We start from the raw sequence: 22,168 nt of genomic DNA on the forward strand, positions 1-22,168 counted from the left end.
GTTAATATAAACACCATGGTTTATTAGCAAACGACATGAGATAAACAGAACAAAAAGTGCAGGTGAGAGTCAAAAACAGGTAAAAAGGTCAAAAAATCGTATAAATCCAGTGAGGGAATAACTAAACAGAGGCAAAAAAGGGAGCAAAAACCAGCAGGTGAGAATGACATGTAAACAGCCTGCACTGTGAAAATACAAAGGAATAGTAATGAGAGGTAAGCAGTAGCTGTAATGGGAAGTAGCAGAAGCACTAACAAGATTTAGCAATGAACTGAGGGAACTGGAGTGTATATATACTCAGAGCGAATGAATAACAAGTGAGATCAGGCAAAATTGGAGCGAGTGGTTGTAGTTGGAGGAGAGCAGGCACATGGGTGTGTTTATAGACTGATGATTCTTGGAGTGGCAGCTCCCAAAGATTAAGGAATTAGCGTGGCTAGCTAATATTTTGAAGAAAAAATTGCTAGCTATCTAACTTAGCTAAAAACCTGCTAGACAATACACCCACAAGTAAACAGTGAATACTCCTAAAAATCAAATTAAACACTTGCTTGCACAAAAAACATCACACTACAATAATTAGATGTGGTATTATTTCAATAAAACATGCCATTTTTGTGGTGTTACATGATGTCCATAGAGAGATGGAAGCTTGTATGGTGACAGAATGAAGTCATCAGCTCGTCTCAAATGTCTTTGACTAACTTGCTGTCATGTAAAAGCCCTGTGTTTATTTTGTTCTCCATGTTCTTATGCGTTTTTTTTTTCTCATTATGCAACACTATGCGATGATATAACCCTGTAAGGTACCATCAATTAAGATGCCGTCTTAATTAATGGCTAACCAAAGCAACAGATGTTAGCACACAAATGTTTAGAGCTTAAGTTTAATAAGATTAGTCTTACAGAAGGTTGGTAGGCATGCTCTCAAAGCAATGTAAAATTGAGAGCTGCAGCTTGAAACACACTAACTTTAGAAACCTTGTGCTACGAAAACGCAAAGAGAACAAATTCCTCAGAACACAGACTACCCTGTGATCAACTGTGATTTGAAAACCCTCAAGAAATTATTCATAAAAATAAAATTCCATATTCAGAGCTGTGCAAAGGGGGAAAAATAGTTTGGCATTGCAAAATACACTGCATTATTCAAGAAAATAACAGTCTTTGGAGAAAATGTGTTCCTAATATCTACTAGGCTGAGAGATACGCGTGCGTGACTCATAAATATGTGTGATTGTGAAGAAAGCATAGATGTTTAGGCAGCTACCATTATACAGAGATAGAGGTCTGGGGATTCATCATAGCTTTTCTGGTAGGATCTCTAAAATCATAGACTTTTTTTTTCTTCAGCACCGTCCTGAACTCCTGTCTCATCATTCACCACAAGCAATCTAACAGCAATGCCTGGCAGCACACAAACAAACAAAAGTGGCCCCCAAGGCTTTTTCGTAAGAAGTCCAGTGAAAAATATAAGAGACAGCAGAGTAAAAGACAAGCACAACAGAATCAGAAAACCAAAACACCTGCCGACAGAAACAAAACACAGTGGCTGACTGGATTTCTTTTCCTTTTCTTTTTATTATAAATTTAGTTTGATGACAAGTTTTTACCTCAGCATCCCTGAGGTACTCTGTCACATTCTCTCTCTCTCTCTCTCTCTTGCTCTTTCTCTGTGCTCTCTTCTTACAGGATGGGCTAGGTTTCTAACACAAATTTCCTGAAACCGAGTCTCCATTAAGTTCATTACTGACTAATCATGTACAGAGCCGGCTGTACTCAGCAGGCTGACACACTGTGCTGGGGTCACACATATTAGGACTGACAGGTTCTTCGCCCAGGGACAGTGAGGTCATGTCGTTTTTTGAGTTTTACTGTTTTCAGCAACGGAAGCCAAAAAGGTAATAAGCCATGGTGGAGTAGAAGGGCTGCACAATACATACAAAAATATCAGCAGTATATTATAGATGTATATTTTAATGCTAATGTTAGATGCAGTTATAACAATATTGGTGGAAAGTGGTAGGGGAAGTGGTTAAGGTGTTGGACTGTGTTCGAATCCCAGGTCCACAAGCTTCCACTACTGGGCCCCTGAGCAAGGACCTTAACCCACTATTGCTTTTTTACATTTTATACATTTTGAAAACAATCCTTGTTAAGCCACATTATCCAAAGAGGAAGCATGCCAGCAAAATGTCCAAAACGCAGCATAACAAAGGCAACTGAAACCCTAGTGTCCTGTATGAGGAATAAAACATGACAAAGCAGAATAACCGTTACTGTTAACACCCTTAAGATAATGATTTTCTTATAACAGAATGTATATTATTTCTCTTATACCACGGCAATTGATACACTAATTGCAATTTTTAATGAATAAAGAACAACACATTTATAGCTATATGTTGTGAGTACAAGTACATTCTTATTTTTTATGTCATAATAGCTATACACAGCTCATCCCCCACTACACTCACGTTTTGCTTTTTCTTGAAAGTACTAATACAAAAAATTTATACTTACATACTTGCATGTTCCTATGAATTAGCTGTTACTATAGAAACCTGTGATGTGTCTTGAGCCTGTGAGATTTCCCTAAGTAATTATCAATATGGATTAGATCATTGGAGCAAATATGGAAGGTGCATGAATTCACCAGTGGAGGTTATTACAAGGTATGCTATATAGTCCAAATTATGTGGACACCTTGTCGAACATGGTATTCCTGTTGAGCATTGTATTAAAAAGGCATGGCATTTATATGGAGTTGCCACCCCCTTCTGATACTATAAGAGCCTCAACTCTTCTGAGACATCTTTCTGCTAGATTTTAGAGCATGGCTATGGGAACATTCAGCCACAAGAGCATTAGCGAGGTTGGGTGCTAATGTCGGTTAAGGAGGCCTGCCATGCAGTTGGCATTTCAATTAATCCAAAAGGTGGTCAGTGCAGTTGAGGTCAGAGCTCTGTGCAGGCCACTTGAGAGCTTCCAAACCAACCTTGGCAAACACTGTCTTTATGGATCTCACTTTTTGCACAGGCATTGTCATGCTAGAACAGGTTTAGGCTTCCTATATCCTCTAAGCGGAGGGAAATTGTGAAGCTACAGCAAACAAAAACAACCTATACATTTATGTGCCTCCAATTTTGTAGCAAAAGATTGGAGAATGCAGACTAATTTGGTCATATTTAAGCACTGACATACAGTATTTATAGTGTGAATTTTAAAGACAGTAATTGAGATATCTCATATCCAACATTTTAAAAATGTCCATTACACTTCATACTTTCAACAGAGGGCCAAAAAAATTTAATTTGTGCCTGTTTTGTTGTGTCCATGTTCCAAATTTCTTTCACATGTCACACACCATAGCAGTGCTCAATGGCTTATATGAAAGTAGGGGAAATATATTCATAGAAAAGTTCCAAATACAAAAATGGTTAGTTCTTTTTGGGTTTCTCACAGAAATGTTTATATCTTCAAATTAAATTATGATATCAAACCCATTTCTGCTCTCTGAGGTGTCCCAAGTGCTTGTTCATAGGTTTATCCAAAAGGATAAGGTTATCCAAACAGAGGTAAAAACGTCTCACACTGAAAGCCAACAGTGTCCTCAGACTTGCAGTGATAAAATAATTCATTTGTTTTTGTACTCATTGAAAATGTCTGATAAATCAATATCCATTCCACCAATGAAATGGAACGACAAAGTACTGGTAAAAAGGGTTATAAAGATCTTAGATAAATAAACAATGAGTTTATTTTTACTGATCAAACATCCATTAACAATCAAAACTGCCAATTTAATAGACTATATGTATTTTTTTGTTTATGGGACGTATTGGGAAGAAAGCTTTTTTATATTAATGCAATCATCAAGAAAGCAAAATGAACAATAGTCTAAACTCAGGAATTCATGTCTGTAACAAAAAATAATGCATTTCTTTCATGAGGGTACATTTACTGTGAGTACATTTTATTTAATGCTGTACCTGTGCCTTATATATCAAAGGAATATAATGTGTCTCAAAGCTGAATGCCACCATTGATGCCTCGCAACACTTCTTTGAGGTGTTCAATAATTCAGCATCCAACAAGCACAGACCTGGAATTATCCATCTAAATGCACAGAAACTCATCTTAAGGCTTTCATGTGGTTCTGCCGTGGCCTGGTTAGGAGACATGCAGATCAGGGGAAAAGACAGGAAATTAAATGTACAATGGTATCAGTGCAGGTTCGTTTTTATCATTTTTCCACCTCTTCACCAAGCTCTCTCTCGTGTTCACTCCAATCTTCCATTCATCAACCCCCGAATATCATCCCTTCATTCTGAGACTCTGATGCAATCGGTCTTCCTGTACATCCATGCCCTGCCTCCATCACGATTTCTCTCTCTCTCTCTCTCTCTCTCTCTCGCCCCTTTGTTCTCGACGTCTTCTTTTTGCCAATAATTCTCCTTGGAAACAGCTGTGGAGAAGCCACACAGATGAAGACATCCACAGAGGGTACTGTACCTCAACATATCAGAAGGATTAGAAACAATGCTCCCTGATCTGTGTGGGTTTGTTCACAGAGAACACTTTAATAGCAAGGGTGGTGGTGTCTTGGGGATCAGATAAACATTTATCAGTTGGTTTTGATATGGATCTTAATAAGTGCGTGTATTATCTTAATGAAATTAAGCAGTGAAAAAGCTCAGCTGTGAGTGATTAAATGCATGAGATGTGTCAGACCATTTACAAAGAAAGAAGATAAGAGTTGGTTGAAAACACACACACACACACACACATACACTGCAGCACTTCATTAATAAGTAAAATAATATATGCTAATGAGGTTAGTACACAGCTCAACAGTTACCCACTTCTTTTTCTTCCATCATGCCATATTTTCTTCTAATTCATCTCTGAACAAGCCTGTCGACAAGCTTGTTAGCTTCCCTCTACGGCTTCCCTTTACAGTGCACTCATTCTCTAGTCACTTTGCTGTCATCCCTCTACTCTCTCATCTCTGATGTGTGTGCTAGTGAAATATTGCTGATCTGCACTGTGACGTGGAGCTCAGGCAGTACTCTAGTTTCTCAACCAGCTGCTTTGCAGCATATAGCTGGAGAAGGTAAAGTTTGATTGGGTTACGTGAGAAGGAATTTACTTCATGCCCTAGCAGCCGGTGGAGAAAATGCAAATATAAACCTTATTTCCATAGATACATAATTCAGTCCACCACCTACTACACCACACAAATTGCAATGTTAGATCAGGATTCATCAGGTCTCATAGAATACAGAACTGATCATAACAAATGAAAATACTGACAGTGACACACTTCTGGGTCATAGTCTTGCCCCTAAATATGAAGGTGCTGGAGGTGATATGCTTCTTATGATTTACATTTCATGAGCTCTTTTGCATTGTACTTTAAAATTACTGACACACATAACTTCAATCTTGGAAAGACACATAAAGGCGTAATCGAGTCATTGGCACTGTGACATGGATATATCAGTAAACTTATGCAAATTCACAAGCAAAAAAAGAATAGCCATCAGAATAGTCAATATTGAATATAAGTTCCACATAATGTTCACACATTAAGTCATGGCCATACTTCTGTATGTCATAGCCCAACATAATAATTTTTGGCCATGAGAGACTTGAAATATGATCTCTTCGGCTCAATATGGACTCCTGTTTATTAAAAAATGCCACCATCTTACCTTAGTGGCTCAGCATATAGGAGTAAAAGCAATTCAAGATTCCTAATACATGAAAATGCCCTTAACTCCTATTGTCCTGGTGACTTATAGTGAAGTGAATTCAGGGTCTTTTTATTGAGCCAGAGCAGTGAGCTAAGCTCAGCAAAAAAAAGAGTGGGAGAATGGCTCGATGACTTTTATTTTGCAAAGCTAGCCAAAGCTGTTTGTGTTTGATGAATAAATAAGCGTATGTGAATAAAAAGTACAGTTACCAGAAGAACTCTCACTCCTTCACACCAAAACGATCCAATAAAACCTGTTTAATTAATTATTTAACATTTAATGTTAAAGCTGTAATTGCAGACCTTTATTCTCTATGAAAGGTAAGAGGAATATATTATAGGAATAATTCGATTTGTATCCCTATTAATAATATGAACAATAACATATTATATATTATATTAGGCAGAGCTAACTAGAGAATGGGAGCATGACTTCTCAGTTTCTGCATGATACTGTTTTAAAATTATTTATATTAATTATATTCATGTTCCTGGTCTTATAAAAGTAAACCAGTTTGTTTGTCAGAGTAACATTTACATTTACACCTTTAGCATTGATTCAACGCTTTTAGCATGGTTCTGAATAGTATTTCTGAGAGGGTCGCTGAATTCAGGCCAAAAGCCTGTTGAGACTTTTAGTCGTTTAGCTTTTATGTGCAATGTTGACTAAAGTTAATTTACTAGGGGTTTCTCTAGACTTTCAGTGTATTACATTATCTTCTTCTGTCTGTATTTTGAACGTATGTGAACAGTCCTGGGCCTTTTAACCCGTTTTTCCATTCTGTTCCAAGATTTGTGTGACAAAATGTTAAGTCTGTTGTGACATCCTTTCAAATCTTGGCATAATATTCTAAACAGTTTTGGACTGATCACTAGGTGCAAGAAGCAGTTGTAATTACACCATGCCAATCTGCTTTAAATCTTACACCACATTTTTAACACTAGCATCTAATTTAATCAAATTTAGCAAATGCATGGGCTTAACACACCAACTCATTGCTAATACACTTTCTCACTTCAATTGAGTAACCACATTAACAGGGTTGCCACGTCTCTATGATAAAACACACTTAAAGGCAAATCAAAACATTCAAATAATCAAAGTTATTCAACACATCCATTCACTGATCAATCAACATGAGCAAGAAGTAACCACAAACAGCCCAATTTTTACTCAGCTTGTCAACATGTACTGATTTATGCTAATACTGGAGTTTCATATCAATCATGTAATATTAAAACTGGCACATGGTAATGTGAGGTCAGGTTAAGAGACAAATGTGGTAAAAAAAAAAAAACGAATGCAGAAAACGAGAAATTATCTTATATTGTTGGGTGAAACTGAAAAAAACTTTCCATAATGTGATTTTAATGTAATGAGGTTCCAGTATATCAAAATAGGACTTGTGTAAAACAGCTGGATGTTTGTTGGAAGATTTGTGTAAATCACAGAGGTGAAACAGTCATGGCCTGGAGATCTGAATGAAGCCTGTGGAATGATGTTGAGGAATATGAACACCTTCGTTTTACAGAAGAATAAACATTTATCAAGATAAATTGTTTCAGACAGAATTTCCTCTCAATGGCCAAGACTTTTGCCCTGTATTGTATACATGGTGCTTACTGTTTTAATACTCTTGAGAGCCTAGCTCAGAGGCTTTTTGGAAGAAGTAAATTAATTTCCCTGTCAGCATTTACAGACCTCACAACAGACTATCAAAAATGATTATCATTTACTGCTTGTCACTCAAACCAAGGCTGCCAAATGCTGATGTTTCAAAGCAGCACTTGGTTGCTGACAGAGCCAGAGCTACATCATATACAAACTGAAAGTGTAGCACCCAGCCTGTAGTGGCACAATTCCAGCTTATATTCAAGTATCTCTCCATTTATCAATTTATTCTGATAAGTGTTTATTTGTCGTTCGACAACTGGATCTTTTTGAGTCAATGCTAAATGGAAGCTTACCGTTCCCTGCTTCGACCTTGTAAAAGACAGCACTCAATAACGTGCATTTATTGACATGCAATATGCAAAATGGGCCTTTATTGCAGTATATTAAGTGTGAGTTATCAAGCATCAGCAGGAGAGCGGTTTTATGTGGCATTTTGGGGATGGCTCATTCCTTTCAAGCACAGTGTGTAAATCCATGGTTTCGTCAAAAAGAGCTTGTATGATCTCCCTGTCAGCATGAAACAAACACATTCTGGCTGTAAGGATGGAATTAGGGCTGAGACTGGAGTGTGTTAAGCCCATGTGGGGAAGCAATCTTAGTCATAAACGGGCTACGACTATGAGCACCAGAGCAGAAAGCATTTAACCATAGATGATATTAAGCATCTCTGCACTTCTAGGTGTATAACGCATATATGTGTCTGCTTAATGCTTCAAATATTCTGTATTCAGATTTAAATCAAAAGTGGGTGTTGTCTGAAACATATTTTTGTGTTTGTTTAATCCTGCTCTTGTGGTTATTAGTTTTGTTTTTACCTACCTGTGATATTTTCTACGGTTATTATCAGTGAATGAATTTATCTTGTGCTTATGCATAAATAAGTGTATGTGAATAAAAAGTACAGTTACCAGAAGAACTCTCACTCCTTCACACCAAAACGATCCAATAAAACCTGTTTAATTAATTATTTAACATTTAATGTTAAAGCTGTAATTGCAGACCTTTATTCTCTATGAAAGGTAAGTGGAATATATTATAGGAATAATTCGATTTGTATCCCTATTAATAATATGAACAATGACATATTATATATTATATTAGGCAGAGCTAACTAGAGAATGGGAGCATGACTTCTCAGTTTCTGCATGATACTGTTTTAAAATTATTTATATTAATTATATTCATGTTCCTGGTCTTGTAAAAGTAAACCAGTTTGTATAACATTTACATTTACACCTTTCGCATTGATTCAATGCTTTTAGCATGGTTCTGAATAGTATTTCTGAGAGGGTCGCTGAATTCAGGCCAAAAGCCTGTTGATTAGACTTTTAGTCATTTAGCTTTTATGTGCAATGTTGACGAACTTTCATTTACTAGGAGTTTCTCTAGACTTTCAGTGTATTACATTATCCTCTTCTGTGTCTTTTTTTAATGTATGTGAACAGTCCGGGGCTTTTTAACCCGTTTTTCCATTCTGTTCCAAGATGTTCTGATTTGACAAAATCATCAGCGAACAATGTACAAATTGTGAGACTCCTATTCACATCTGTATTTCTGTTTAAATATAGTAAGTATACTATTAAAGTATACTGTTCTTTTTGAACAATATATTAATATTCAATACACTGACTGATGGATAGAACTGATATCAGACTCTGAATTCTCCCACTACGTCACTTTCTGACTGCACACAAGGTTAAAAAAATCTTTTTTTTACTTACTTACAATACATTAATAATTCAGAGTACTGTATGTGCAATATTTCCCAATGTCACTTTTTGACCAAATACACTATTTACAGTTTCTTTCTTTCTTTCTTTGCTTAGTATACATCTTGCATAGTCTTTTGCCAGTGTTGCTCTTTTTTGTACTACATCAGTTCAGTTATTATTTTTGCACTATGTCTGGGAAGGAGTGTACAACTGTAGCACAAGAACTTTGAATGTAGGTGCTTAAACATTCCTAACATCTGCTCAGCAGCACACCTGTCTTGGGAACTGTTTTTTTTTTTTGCTAAAATCAAGAAAACATGCCTATTAATTATGTATTTATATTACATGTTAACATAAAGTGAATTCGGGGGCTTCTGTCTTCTATCTAGGTTAAGAATGAATGGGAGATGAGAGAACCTTATGAGTACTACAGTACACTTGAAGACCACAGATATTGCACAGCCTCCAAACTTCAACATTCTGTGATCATTTGAATTCCATTTTTTTATTTATTTTTTAATCCCCGTGCCTAAAAAAGTCTCGAAGCAGTTTTATTACGCTTGAAACTCCAAGTAGAAGCAGGAGCTTAGCTGTTACACACAAAATCGGATTACGTCAGCGATGCTTTATTTACAACAGAATGCACCCACATCTGCCATCTTCTCAAAACTTCACCATGAATTCAGACACTTAATCGTGCTCACATCAGTGTATTTTGATTATCACTTTATTTATTCATTTTTTTACATATCACTGAAAAGAATTATACACATTTGGCAGAGAATAAAGCACCATAGACGAAAAGCCACAGGCAATTACCTCTAATCCTTTTTGCTACAGTTAGGCCTATCTTCTTTTTTATTTGGCACAGTCTAGCACAGCTAAAAAGGTTTTCTTCAGTGAGAGAGAATTAGTGCTAAATCACAGCAATAGTTAGTCTATTTATCCTGATATTTAGCCTAAGTATCCAGCTAGGTAAACCATACATCATACTATTTATCAAACATCGCTTGTTTGCATACTAGCTTACTATTTCTCCTTGCTAAACATTCCACTAGCATACTAAAACCGCTAGTTTGCTCATTCAAATTTTTTAGCTTTCACCTCATTATCAAGTTATTTCTCCTACACATCTCTACACATAGTGAGTGTCCAGTCAACCCACTTGTCAGTCTCCATGCTAATCCTTTTTTGGTCTACTGATATTGTCCGTTTGCCTTTTTTTTCTCAAGCCAGGTAACTATCATAACAAGAGTTCATTTACTTAGTTAGCCCCGTATTAAGCATGCAAATCTCTCAAGTCAGTTAACTCATTTCTCTTGTTCTTTATTAATCTTCTAACTATTGATCCCATGGCTTATCCTATTCATTTGTCTAGTTAATCTATTCAACCAATTTAGTAACAAGTAGCACATGTCACGGTTTTGTGATCACATTTTTTGCAGCTTCACTAGGACTCAAATTTTGGTTTGTGTGAATTTATAGACATTTGGAACAATTTACATACACATAAGAGCACACAGATGTTTATTATTGATGAAAGGAAGGCAGTGGCCCCATGGCCATTGTGACATTTAATGCATTATCACTGCATAAAAACAGCTTTAATATTACAAATAACAGTAAACAGCTTTGATATTTCCTGTTCTAGGAATATGTTGTGCTTCAGTTCGAAAGAGACTTGCATTACTAGCTACTGGTGATAATGGGAATAATGTTTTGCTTAGACACATTGGCTGCTCTTTTCGGTACACTTTGAAGTTATAAATCCTTTAGGATCTGCTTCGAAAACAAAAAACCGAAGTAGCCGTCTCACAACTGGCAGAAATTTTGTTATGCATAGAAAATGTCTGATGTTAATTACATGACATGCAGCTTGATCTGATTTGTAGGACTTATCAGCATAATATATGAACCCCTGTTCAGTAACCTGAGAGCTGTGTCAGGATTAGATAGGAGGTACTCTATGTACTATTACAGGCAGCAAGTTAGGCTTTCTACAACTTTGAAAGCTTTTGAGGAAAATATTAATATTCTGTGGGTGCGGATTTTCGTTGAGTGGAGAGGCTTTTGTGGAGAACTTAAAAGCTTGACCAAAACCATTTACAGAATTTAGTTAATATATTTAGCAAATAAATTTACATTCTGTAAAAACTATGATTCCACAGATATTTATTTATTTATTTATTTGTTTGTTTGTTTATTTATTTAGAGTTTCCTTGTCTGGACTGGTGGATGTGACCATAATATGCAAATGTACATGACTCTGGCTATCATTGTACTGTACGTACAGTATCTCTCACTACTTGCCACAATGTTTATAATGTCTAGTATCTATATTATTATATTATCATATAATATATATTTTTACTTGCTTAGAATACAATAATCATTTAAAGGACTGTATGTACAATATTTCCCTGTCACTTTTTGAACACATACACTATGTACAGTTTATTTAATTTTTTATTTATTTTTATTTTTGTTGTTTAGTCTTTTGTCAGTGTTTGATGACCTTAATATGCAAATGAACGTGGCTGATCTCTCTCCAAGTCTACACCACCGCAGTAAAACTTCATTAGTCCAAGGAAGGAGAATCAGGGGAACATATAATTAAATATATAAATGATCGAATATATTATGTAATGTGGCAATAAATTAAAAAAATCATTTTAAAATGTGACCATAAATAATTGAACGTTCCTCAAAATGAAATATTAAACTGTCATTTTCATCCATCAGATCTGAGAGGGAGAGATCTGTGTTTTGATTAGTTTTGAGATTTGATTAGATAGTTCATGCTTAATTTGCCATTTCTGCATTTATGCAATGAAGACTTTTACTAGTTATTATCAAAATGTCTAATATTGCAGTCAGAATGGATACTGCTGAGGAATTAATGGTACTGCGGGAAGAAATTAAATGTTTCTCAGAATAAATCAGTGTGTGTTTTAACAGCTGTATTTTCTGCCTTGGGTCATATATCTGCCATTTAAAAAAAAATGCAGACCAAATATAATTTCTTCTGTTTTGATCTTAACCTGAATAAAGATGAATGTTTTTTATACACTAATAATCATGTTATAATGTAAAACTATGTAAACTGGACTATATAATGGTGGAAAAACACAGGGTCATGTGAGAGGTGAGTGCTTTGTTAGAGTCAATCTAATATATCTATATAATAAATCGCAAATATGCAGGTTGCGGTTAACCATTTATACTTGTTGTCATGGTTACATTGCACATACCTGTATATGAAGCATTAATAATTGTGTTTTGATGTGGCCTGTTAGTCCGACTGACAGCTTGAACTAAGAAAAAAATGTTTCAGTATACACTTCTACAATAAAATAAACTGATTGAGCCAATCTGAATAAAATCTGCACCTGATTAAATGAAGTGGGTATGTATTTAATAAATGTATTTAAATGGAATGAATTTCACTTAATAATAGTGACATACACATATTCTTATCTGATTACTTTCACAATTGGAAACTTAATCTTTAACTCCAGAAAGTCAGAAAGTCACTGTTCAACACAGATGGAATAAAATTGACCTGCGGGGATAAAAAAGCTCAATAAACATCTTAAAGCATTTAAAAATAAATGTGAGGTTGTCCGAGCAGTTAAACTGAGATTAAACTAAGGCTAGATGCAGGACACAAATTCACCTCGAGTTGATTCAGCACTTGATATTCACCAGATATTTGGTAAACTGTGCACAGGGTTTGCCCTATTGTCTGAAGATTGCAGGTTTGAATCCTGACAATGCCACAGCTATCCATCAGATTGACACTAGGCAGTTGTTGGGCTTTGTGAGTGCATGCATGCCAAATTGGTCAGCTGCAGTTCAAAAAGATCCAGAGGTTGGCTTCACGTGGCTTACAGAGAGCACACGTTCAATCCCACCCTTCCTGATTGATACCTGTCACATGTTAGAGGAGAATTACAGTAGTTAGTGAGTGGGTCAGAATTCAAGACCAAATTGGGGATAAAATGCAAACAAAAATTTTTTTCTCTGGTATCCTTTAATTATGCCTGGAGTATTTACATTTGCATGTTTCCTTGCCAAACACCAATATCAAACTCATGACTATGACCATGACCCAGCATGTGTAGTCTGTAAAAAATACCCACAAGGGTAAGTTCATCCTTTTACATATTCTCACCTTTTCAAAAATTGGATTCAAAGCATGTAAAATAGTGCTCTAATTCTTTGTTTCTTGCTAATTTTGTTACTGTTAAAGCAGATGATTACCCACACACCTTGGGTGATGGTAATTTCAGCGTTTGACTCATTACTATTCTTGACACAATTGACGGCTCTTAGAGTAGACACATGGCCTATTGTTTGCACTGATGTGTAGCAGTATGGGCACTGCAGATACAGAGAAACTAATTTCATAATTTTAGAAATTACTAATTTGTTGTGAATCATTGAACTTTCCCTGCCCTTTATATTTCATTGCAGGATGGTGAGCTGTGAGCCCAAGTTGAATGGTGGACAATGATCAATACCCAAAATGTTGTCGATAGCATCTTCAATAAGCCTTGACTTAACTGGAGCATAATGCCACCAATAATGTATAAAACTGTCAGGCTAGGAAAATACCGCTGATGATACCTTATTGTCCTCTGATGCTGCACGAAATGAACAAAAGGACATAGCTGCTGAGCCACCAGGAAGAAAAAGGCAAGCTCCTTCGCCACATTGTCGTGGCAGGAACTGAAATGGGAACAAACTCAGCTGCTCAGTGCAACTTTTTACCGCTGCCTCACATACAGTACAGAGACTATATAGTACTCTATGTGACTACTTCACATTCTCTTGAATAATGATCCCACCCTGGTGGAGTGTGCTGAGAGCTCTAAAGGCTGATATTAAGGCTTTCTTAGTAAAACTGGATCATTCATTCGACATAGTAGATCCACCACTTTGAGATACAGTCACCAAGCAAGTGATCAGGCTATCCCACACTCATACCCACTCTGAAGTGCATTATAATTGACCTGAAAAGGGGCTTTAAGTGCAAATGCAGAAGCAATGATGGTTTCGCTACTCGTATAGGTTGATGAAGCTCTGCAGGTACATCTGGGTGTCATTCCTCACAATATAAAGTAGCTGACTTGTTGTTTTTACAAATCCTATAATGCTTGAACAATGGATATACAAGCAATTTAAAACATAGCAGTGGGATGCGGCAGATCTCTGGGATTGTTAACGCTGATAAGGGATGTTGACAAATGCAATTGCTAGAAACCTGATACTCTATACACACTATACAGCCTGCTGCTAGATGTTAAACTGGTCATTGGCACACAGACACTAGAAGCATTTGATGGTCATCTGATTTTAACAAAAAAATAGGCTACCACTAGACATTGCTGTTTGCTAGTTAAAATAATTGTTGAGTCTTTTCAGTGACTCGAGTCATTTGAGTTCATTTATTGATTCCTTTAGTATACAGTCAAATGAGCAGCCTGTTCCTGCACAAGTATTTCAGTCTGAATGAGAATCATTGATCATGGCAGTGGCCAATACTGATTTGTTCACCTTAGTAACTTGCCTAAAAAGTCATTTGGAATATAATCATCATGTCTAGCCAACACACCTTTCACATGAAGTTGGGTTTCAGCAGAGCAGAAGGTTTTACTCCACAAACCCAGAACAATAAAGACAATTTCTCAGCATCATATCAGAATGGCCAAAAAGAATCCGGACAGCTGACCATCACATCATCATGCAGGCCTTCCCCAAACTGTTGCCCCAAAGTTGGTGGCACACAATTGTCTAGAATCCTTTTGTGCTGTAACATTAAGATTTCCCTGAACTAGATCTAAGAGGTCCAGACTTGTTTCAGCATGACAATGCACCTGTGGACAAAGTGAGGTCTATAAAGACATGGTTTGCCAAGGTTGATTTGGAAGAACTTGATTACACTACATAGAGCCCTGACCAGCAAAGATACACTTCAAAATCTTCAAAATCAAGGTTCTCCACATCAGTGGTCATGGTTTTGAAATACGATGTTCAACAAGCAGGTGTATACGTACCTTATACATACTACTACACATACTAGTTGCTTACAGTTCATTGTCAACCACTAAAGCAGGCCTCCATACCACAAAGGTACCAGGCTCATGCCAACTGGCTGTACTATATGGAGTCTAGTCCATTAACAGGGATCCACAAAAATGGATCCCAAATCCCCTGCTCTAAGAAGCCTTTACATTTATGTCTTCATTCACTGCCATTTCATCTCATATCAAATATAATCCACAAACAAACATGATTTGTTGTGATCATAGATCTAAGAAAAAAAGACATTTCAATTGCTTTCAAATGACACATCCTTCACTTTGGGTTACCTTTGCACTTAGTGTGTTCAAAGAATGTGTCCATTAGATCTTCTTCATTGTCAGGCTCTGTTTGTACTCCTTTCAAAGAAATGCATGCAAATGCACTAAAACTTAAGACAGTCATGAAAACATCACTTGACCCCTTCACAGACTGTTCAATAGCATGGCTACTGGGACATGCTCCGAACCCTTGTGATGACATTGATATACTCCATTAGTTCCACCTTAGTGGTCCCCAATAAAAAGAAGGTTATAGACATAACAGTGGTCCTACGATTGATTTGAACTTACAAGGCACCTGGGTGTCCTGGGTTAACGATAATGGCCAGTGGAATAGCATGACGTACTGGTGACATTTTATAAGCTATGCATGTGTGGTTACAGTCTATCGATACTTTTAAATCTAGCAACACTTGATAAAATCACGATAATAAAAATACATGAAATTAGATATTCCTATAGTTTTTTTGTTTATTCAAACAATATACAGCTACAATTTCTTGTAGGTTCAGTACTTGATATTCCAAGAATTGTTTCAGTTCATTTCCACTCAGTATGTGTTTTTTACGATGTGTAACCTCAATTGCATGCAGTTCTCCAGGAAGTCCATTTACGCCCATATGAATACATGCACACATGCCCTCTTATAAATTGTCATAGCTACTGAATACTATTTTTAAGCACAGTTGTCTATTTCGTACTTTTAGATTTCAGTTTCACTGCAGCCATCTGCCACAGCTGTTAACGTGATAAGGAATGACAGCCTGCTCAGCATCCCACAGCTAATTGTTCGAGGTAAGTTACACTTAATGCTTCCTGTGATGTCATTTGGATCTCAGGCTGTTAAAAAAGTTGTGTGTAAATCTTTAGTCAGAAACTTTTTGTCTCTTTTTGTTTTCACTCTGATGGTGTGTACATTTTAGAAAAGCTAATTAGAGCAATCACAGTGATGCTCTACTTTGAGGGCTGAGTAGTGATGGACCAGTGTAACAATGCTCTCAACGGAGAGGCTGCTGTATTGGATGCTTATTACTGTTTCAGTCTTTAGTATCCGCAGGAGATTTTCTCTAGGTTGGAGTGTGTTTCATTATCAACATACTGTTATTTAGACCATCTATTTATTTGCAAATCATACAAATAAATAACTAGCTCATTATCGCTGTGTGACTGCTCATTCATTCTATCTGTTGAAGAAAATCTTTTATAGCACAAGTTAATGCGTGTGTAAATCAAAGTTAAAGCGTATGTATATCAAAGTTAATGTGTCATGTATTTAAAGGAGCAATTGTTCTACAGCCAAACATATAAATCGAAATTGAAATGAAAACATTAACAAAAATCCCTCCTCCCCTTTAACCAACCTTAAAATCTCTTTTAACATTCTGCATACCTTAAAATGTGCTTTTTACTAAAAGACTGTGATCAGAGCAGCTCTGCTTCAGCTGGGGCAAAGCTCATTTTTAGAACAGAACCACTGAATCTTGTTAATCAAAATTGTTTTTATGATATGTATAATCATTGAATGTCTAGTCACACCTTTAAACACTACGGATAAAGTAGAGCGGGATGAAGAGTAGAGGACAGAGAATGACAGACTATAGCACAAAAAGAAAGATTGGTAAGAGGTAGGAGAAAAGGACGGAGTACAGTATAGAGAAAGAAAAGAGATAAAGGAGGAGAAATGGGGAGAAAAGAAAAGCCTTAGAGAGAAAGAGAGATTTGGGAACTGGATAAAAAGAGAAAAGGAATGGGGATGGAGAGAAAGAGAGTGAATGAGTGTGCTTAAGTGTGGTATATTATGTATGGGTCCTGCACTACAGTATGAGTGACTCATACCATGTCCAAAGTTCAGCCATGTGTATCTCTGTGCAGCAGCAATTTTGCATCTAAATGTGTATCATTGTTTATGTGTGTGTAACAGAAATGAATGATTATACTTACCAATGCACAGTTCAGAATTATGCATATCATCAGTGTATCTGAGTTCAAGGAAAAGACTAAACATAGGTGACTATGGATGTGCTGGTGTAGTAAGATTACATTTATGCTTACATTCATGTTACATTTCATTTGTGATATTCCAAAACTATTGCAGATCGGGCAAATTGGACCCCATTAAACCAGAGAAATGTGCAGAGGAAACAGGGAGGTAATGTGTGAATACTACTCAGATTAATCAGCTTTGACTGAACATATGTTTGAAGAATACTTGCCAAAGCATTATCTCTTGTAGAATTTGGTATACACTGTTTAAATAGACATTTAGATTGGTTAGCGACTTGGTGTGGATTAACATCCGGATCTTTTGATCAGTGGAGAAAAGGAAAGTGACAGAGCGGCACGGACGGTTTTTATACTTTATGACTGAACATTCAAATTTGCAGTTCGTCTATGCATTTTCAGTGAAATTCTGTTTCATACTTTGCATTATCAGAAAAGTGATTTTCCTCAGTTTCTAACAGGATACATCCAAATACAAGGCCCTTACATCATCATATTTTGCAATATTGTAGGAAGAAGAAGAAGAAGAAGAAGAAGAAACACTTTGTTTTCCACACTACAAACCACTTTTTGTTTACATTTTAAGTGAATAGGTCATAACCATTAAAAGCAAACAGATTCAGTTTAGAATTTAACAGAAAATTAAACTGTAAGGGTTTTACAAAATGGTGAATGGTGTAAACTGATGAATTCCTGATCAAAGTTTGTGCTATACTTAATACATCCTTAACACACTGTATTCACCTATTTAAACCCAGCAAGGTTTCTGTATTTTGGGTTTAAAAAAAACGATCATACGAAAAAATGACCCTGCTGATAACCAAAAACAAGTCTTCAACATGGTTGTGGAGCTAGATCTGGAAACAATATCTGGATTGAAGTGTGTAGTTAGTTAACCAATAAATATGATGATAAATTTTATTTTTAAAGGCGGACACTTGAAATAGCTGGGACTGATTTTCTGTGTCGAATAGCAGAATAACAGAAGGGCATCCTGTCCGATTTTTCTGTCACCTTTTTTTGCGCAAAGTAAAAGTGAATAATGAGAACAATTAGGCTTTTACAATTGTGTCCTGCTTTGGGAGTGTTTCCGAGCGATCAGGGCTCTACTACACATGCGCACCAGATTTTTCAGCGGATAGCTGGAATGTGTAAAGTGCAGATCTCTTGTACGGGTCATGGCAGAACTTCCAAGGGATTGCGCACGGCGGTTGCGCACTGGGTGCATAGGAAAAATACTCAATATATAGAAAAGCTACCTGAGATCCGGTTTCTCATTATAACACTCAATAGTCTAGTGAGCACCGACACTGAGATATAACGAAACTCATATCTGGAGCGCATCCCGGTGAAGGAGACTCACCTTACTTTGGAGTTCACAGGTTAGGCTTGAATTTTCCTCGTACTGGAGAACGGTTCAGTCAATATTCCTGTATGCAGCAGGCTCGCCGTTTCAGCAGTACAGAAATCCGGTGAGAGGAGCAAAGCTCGCTGCAGGTCTGTTATGTGCCGCTGGTTGTGATGTTCCGCGCGCTCAGGATTCCCTTCCGTCCCGGCGCTGTTCAAGTCCTATTGGTCCAAAGCGGCCCGGTACCCAGAGGAGGGGCGTGGCTAAGAGGAGAGGCTTTATACAGTGAAGTGTGCACACTAGATGATGCTACACTCTACAGGCTCAGAGAAATAAAATGAGCTTGCCAAAGGATAGTAAAAGAATAAATCAACATGGCTTCTTAGAAAAAAAGTACAAAGGGCTGAGTCATATTCATTCTGTCTCTCTCTCTCTCTCTCTCTCTCTCTCTCTGTCTCTCTCTCTGAAGGTAGGCCATGCCATCCCAATTATCACCCCAACTCAGTCACACCTCAAATCACATCTTTGTGAGGTCTATTATTATAATTACAATTCACGCAGGAATAATAGACCTAATTCCTAAATCTACCTCATGATGATCTAAATAATCCTGGTTGTGTTTTGAACAAATCCCTCATTCTTAGAGAAAAAAAAAAGGAAATAAGCTGGTACTCTTATCATTTGTACTTTTTATATATAGAGTACCCTTAAAAAACATTTAATGTACATAATTGGACTGTACATACCTTTAAGCTTTAAAGCTTGACACTATGCACTACACTTTTCCAGGTAAAATTGAACAGTCAAGGTAAAACAAAGGTGTATATCTGAGGGAACCATTACAGCTAGGAAAGGATTATTCTGAGAGTGCTTGAGTACAGAGTACAAGTCAAGTCAGATGATGCAATTATGTGAGGAACAATTCTGTCATTCAATTTTGCAAATGCGACCTTGCATTGTTCATAATTAGATCCTAGTTTATAATAATTACTTTCCCCACCTCATGGACATGACCTCCCCACCTTCAGGAGAGATTTGTGGTAAATAATTGCTGTAAGGGATTGGGTACCACAGAGCAGATGTTAAGAACATCATCAGTACAAGGCCATGACTGGAGCTAGCTTTTTAATTTGATGTCGGGGTTGTTATGAGTGTATAATAATAGCAGGTCGATGACATCAAGGCAAACGTATGCGTCTTTATCATATAATCACTAACCAGCAAGTCCTTGCTGATGCACTATATATCAGTCTATTAATATACAATGCACAGATCTTAGTAGACTGAGAGTAGTTGTTACACTGACATTGTTAGTGTAGTTGTGACATTTTCCCAGGTCTCTTTCATAGCCATGTCATTCATATTTACTATGTATGGATGCCAGAGGAAAATACGATTTGTCAGACAATGTTTTTTTATGATCTGTACATTTTCAGCCTCAAGGCTGTAACCTAATTCAGGCTCAGTGCCAGTTGCCTCCTGAGACACACGTCCAGTATATCTGAACACAGCTGGCTCTCTCATCCCCAGGCACAGCCTATTCTCAAACATCAAATTAACCAGGAAAATTGAATGAATGATCAGCTCGATGCTGCAAATTTCACTCAAATGTCTCTAAGAAGTAGAGCAGTAAGATTACAAGTGCAAGGTTGAATCCAGGCATATTGAACTAGTCCCTTTGAAATAGTATCTAGCACTTCAAACCATAGAAGAAAGCAGTTACAGATATAGTGCTAAAAGCTCAGAGCAGCTGCTAAATAACTTTGCAATATTTTTAAGCCACGGCACAGAAATCACCGCTAATATGACTCACAGAGACCGAGCAATATTCAGATACATAGATGATCTTTAAAAAAGACTAGGAACAATTAAGAAGGCATTGTAAATTTCTGACAGAAAAGAAAGGCATCACACAAAGCAACAAAACCATTACAGCCTAATGTTCTCTGCCATTAAGTGAAGAGACCTGGCTTTCTGAAGAACAAACTGAGGAAAACTGAAAAGCTCAATGATTCATTAAGTGTCGATATTTTTTCCACCAGGCTGTAGGCCTTCTGACAGGATTGGCATGCAATTTTCACAAGCGACATTTACCGCCTCCAGCAACAAAAAATCTCAGATGTTGTGTGAATGAATGCAAGCAATGTCATGCACATGCACACGCACACGCACAACACACACGCACACAGAGTTCTTTATTCATGATTCAAGTCTATAGTGTTTCATCTTTGTTCATCCATTATTCAGAAAGGAGATGCTATAAAGCTATTTTAAATACAGTGAAGTTGGCTTTGCTGTGAACAATGGTTATCTGAGTAAACAGTAAGGGTGCTTAGTGAATAGGCTTGGTGGTGATTGTGAATTCAGCACCTTGGCCAGCAACCTCAAAATGTCTGGTGACAGAGGAACAGTTTTACTACAGAGTCACTATTATAGCTTTGAAGAATACTCATCATACTGTTGTCAACACTGTTGCCATGGTTGATGGTGTACATTATGAATGTGTTCATGCCATTATGCACAAGGAAAAGATTATTACTGCAGGAGAAGCCAGGATAATGAACACATAGGGGAGAAATAACTGTTTATATTAGGATTAACTACAGCTTTCGTCACACAAGTTTATTTCCTGCAGTTGTGTTGCCACACCGTCATGTCCACCTCTCAAGCTTGTGCAGGTCAGAAAAATCACGACACCAGAGCCTACTTTGTCAGCTTCATAATTGAAAAAGAAAAAAAAAGCCAACACCCTCAGGGGCCTGTGGCCAATCACAGTTAAAGGTCAGTTCTGAATTTAGTGCACAGTCATGGCCTGTCCCTTCCAGATGTAGCCTTGTGGACTACAGAGCAGTGACGGAACAACCTCTCAGTATTAACCTCCTCTATTCTTTTAATCTTTGGTTTTGTATCAGAGATAGCACATTTACAGCTTACGCTCAAATATGGTTTTGATTTATGGACATGGACTTGCTGTTACATCACATCATTATTTAGAAATTGCCTTTTCCACAGAAGCACAACCTCTAGTTCCCTGCAATCAAAATGGTTTCATAATGACACGCCAGAGAGGGAAGCATTTGTCAGAATGATTCATTGCCAATTGAACAGACTTTAGAAAATGCTTGCTTTCTTCAGTTGCCTCAAATAGGCCCTTTATTCTTCCAACCAATTAAAATATTGACACTTTGTGTGACCCATCACTGTTAGGCATGGCTTATAGGCAAACCACGACCATAAATCAGCTCTGTATATGAATTCACTGAAAAAAACTCTGATCAGAACATGAATGGTGGACAGTAAATAATGCAT

General features: G+C 37.0%; 1 protein-coding gene across 2 annotated transcripts in view; it reads right to left on the reverse strand.

The window, feature by feature from the left end:
* The window catches only part of dlgap3 (discs, large (Drosophila) homolog-associated protein 3), a 155,836-nt gene extending 136,822 nt beyond the window's left edge, over positions 1-19,014 (reverse strand). For both annotated transcript variants that reach the window (XM_058378312.1, XM_058378311.1), the window contains exon 1: positions 18,875-19,014. The gene's annotated coding sequence lies outside the window, so the exon portion shown is untranslated. The remainder of the gene's footprint in view (positions 1-18,874) is intronic.
* Between the last annotated feature and the right edge of the window lie 3,154 nt (positions 19,015-22,168).

Source organism: Hemibagrus wyckioides, linkage group LG24 (genome assembly GCF_019097595.1).
Source record: "Hemibagrus wyckioides isolate EC202008001 linkage group LG24, SWU_Hwy_1.0, whole genome shotgun sequence".
NCBI lineage: Eukaryota > Metazoa > Chordata > Actinopteri > Siluriformes > Bagridae > Hemibagrus > Hemibagrus wyckioides.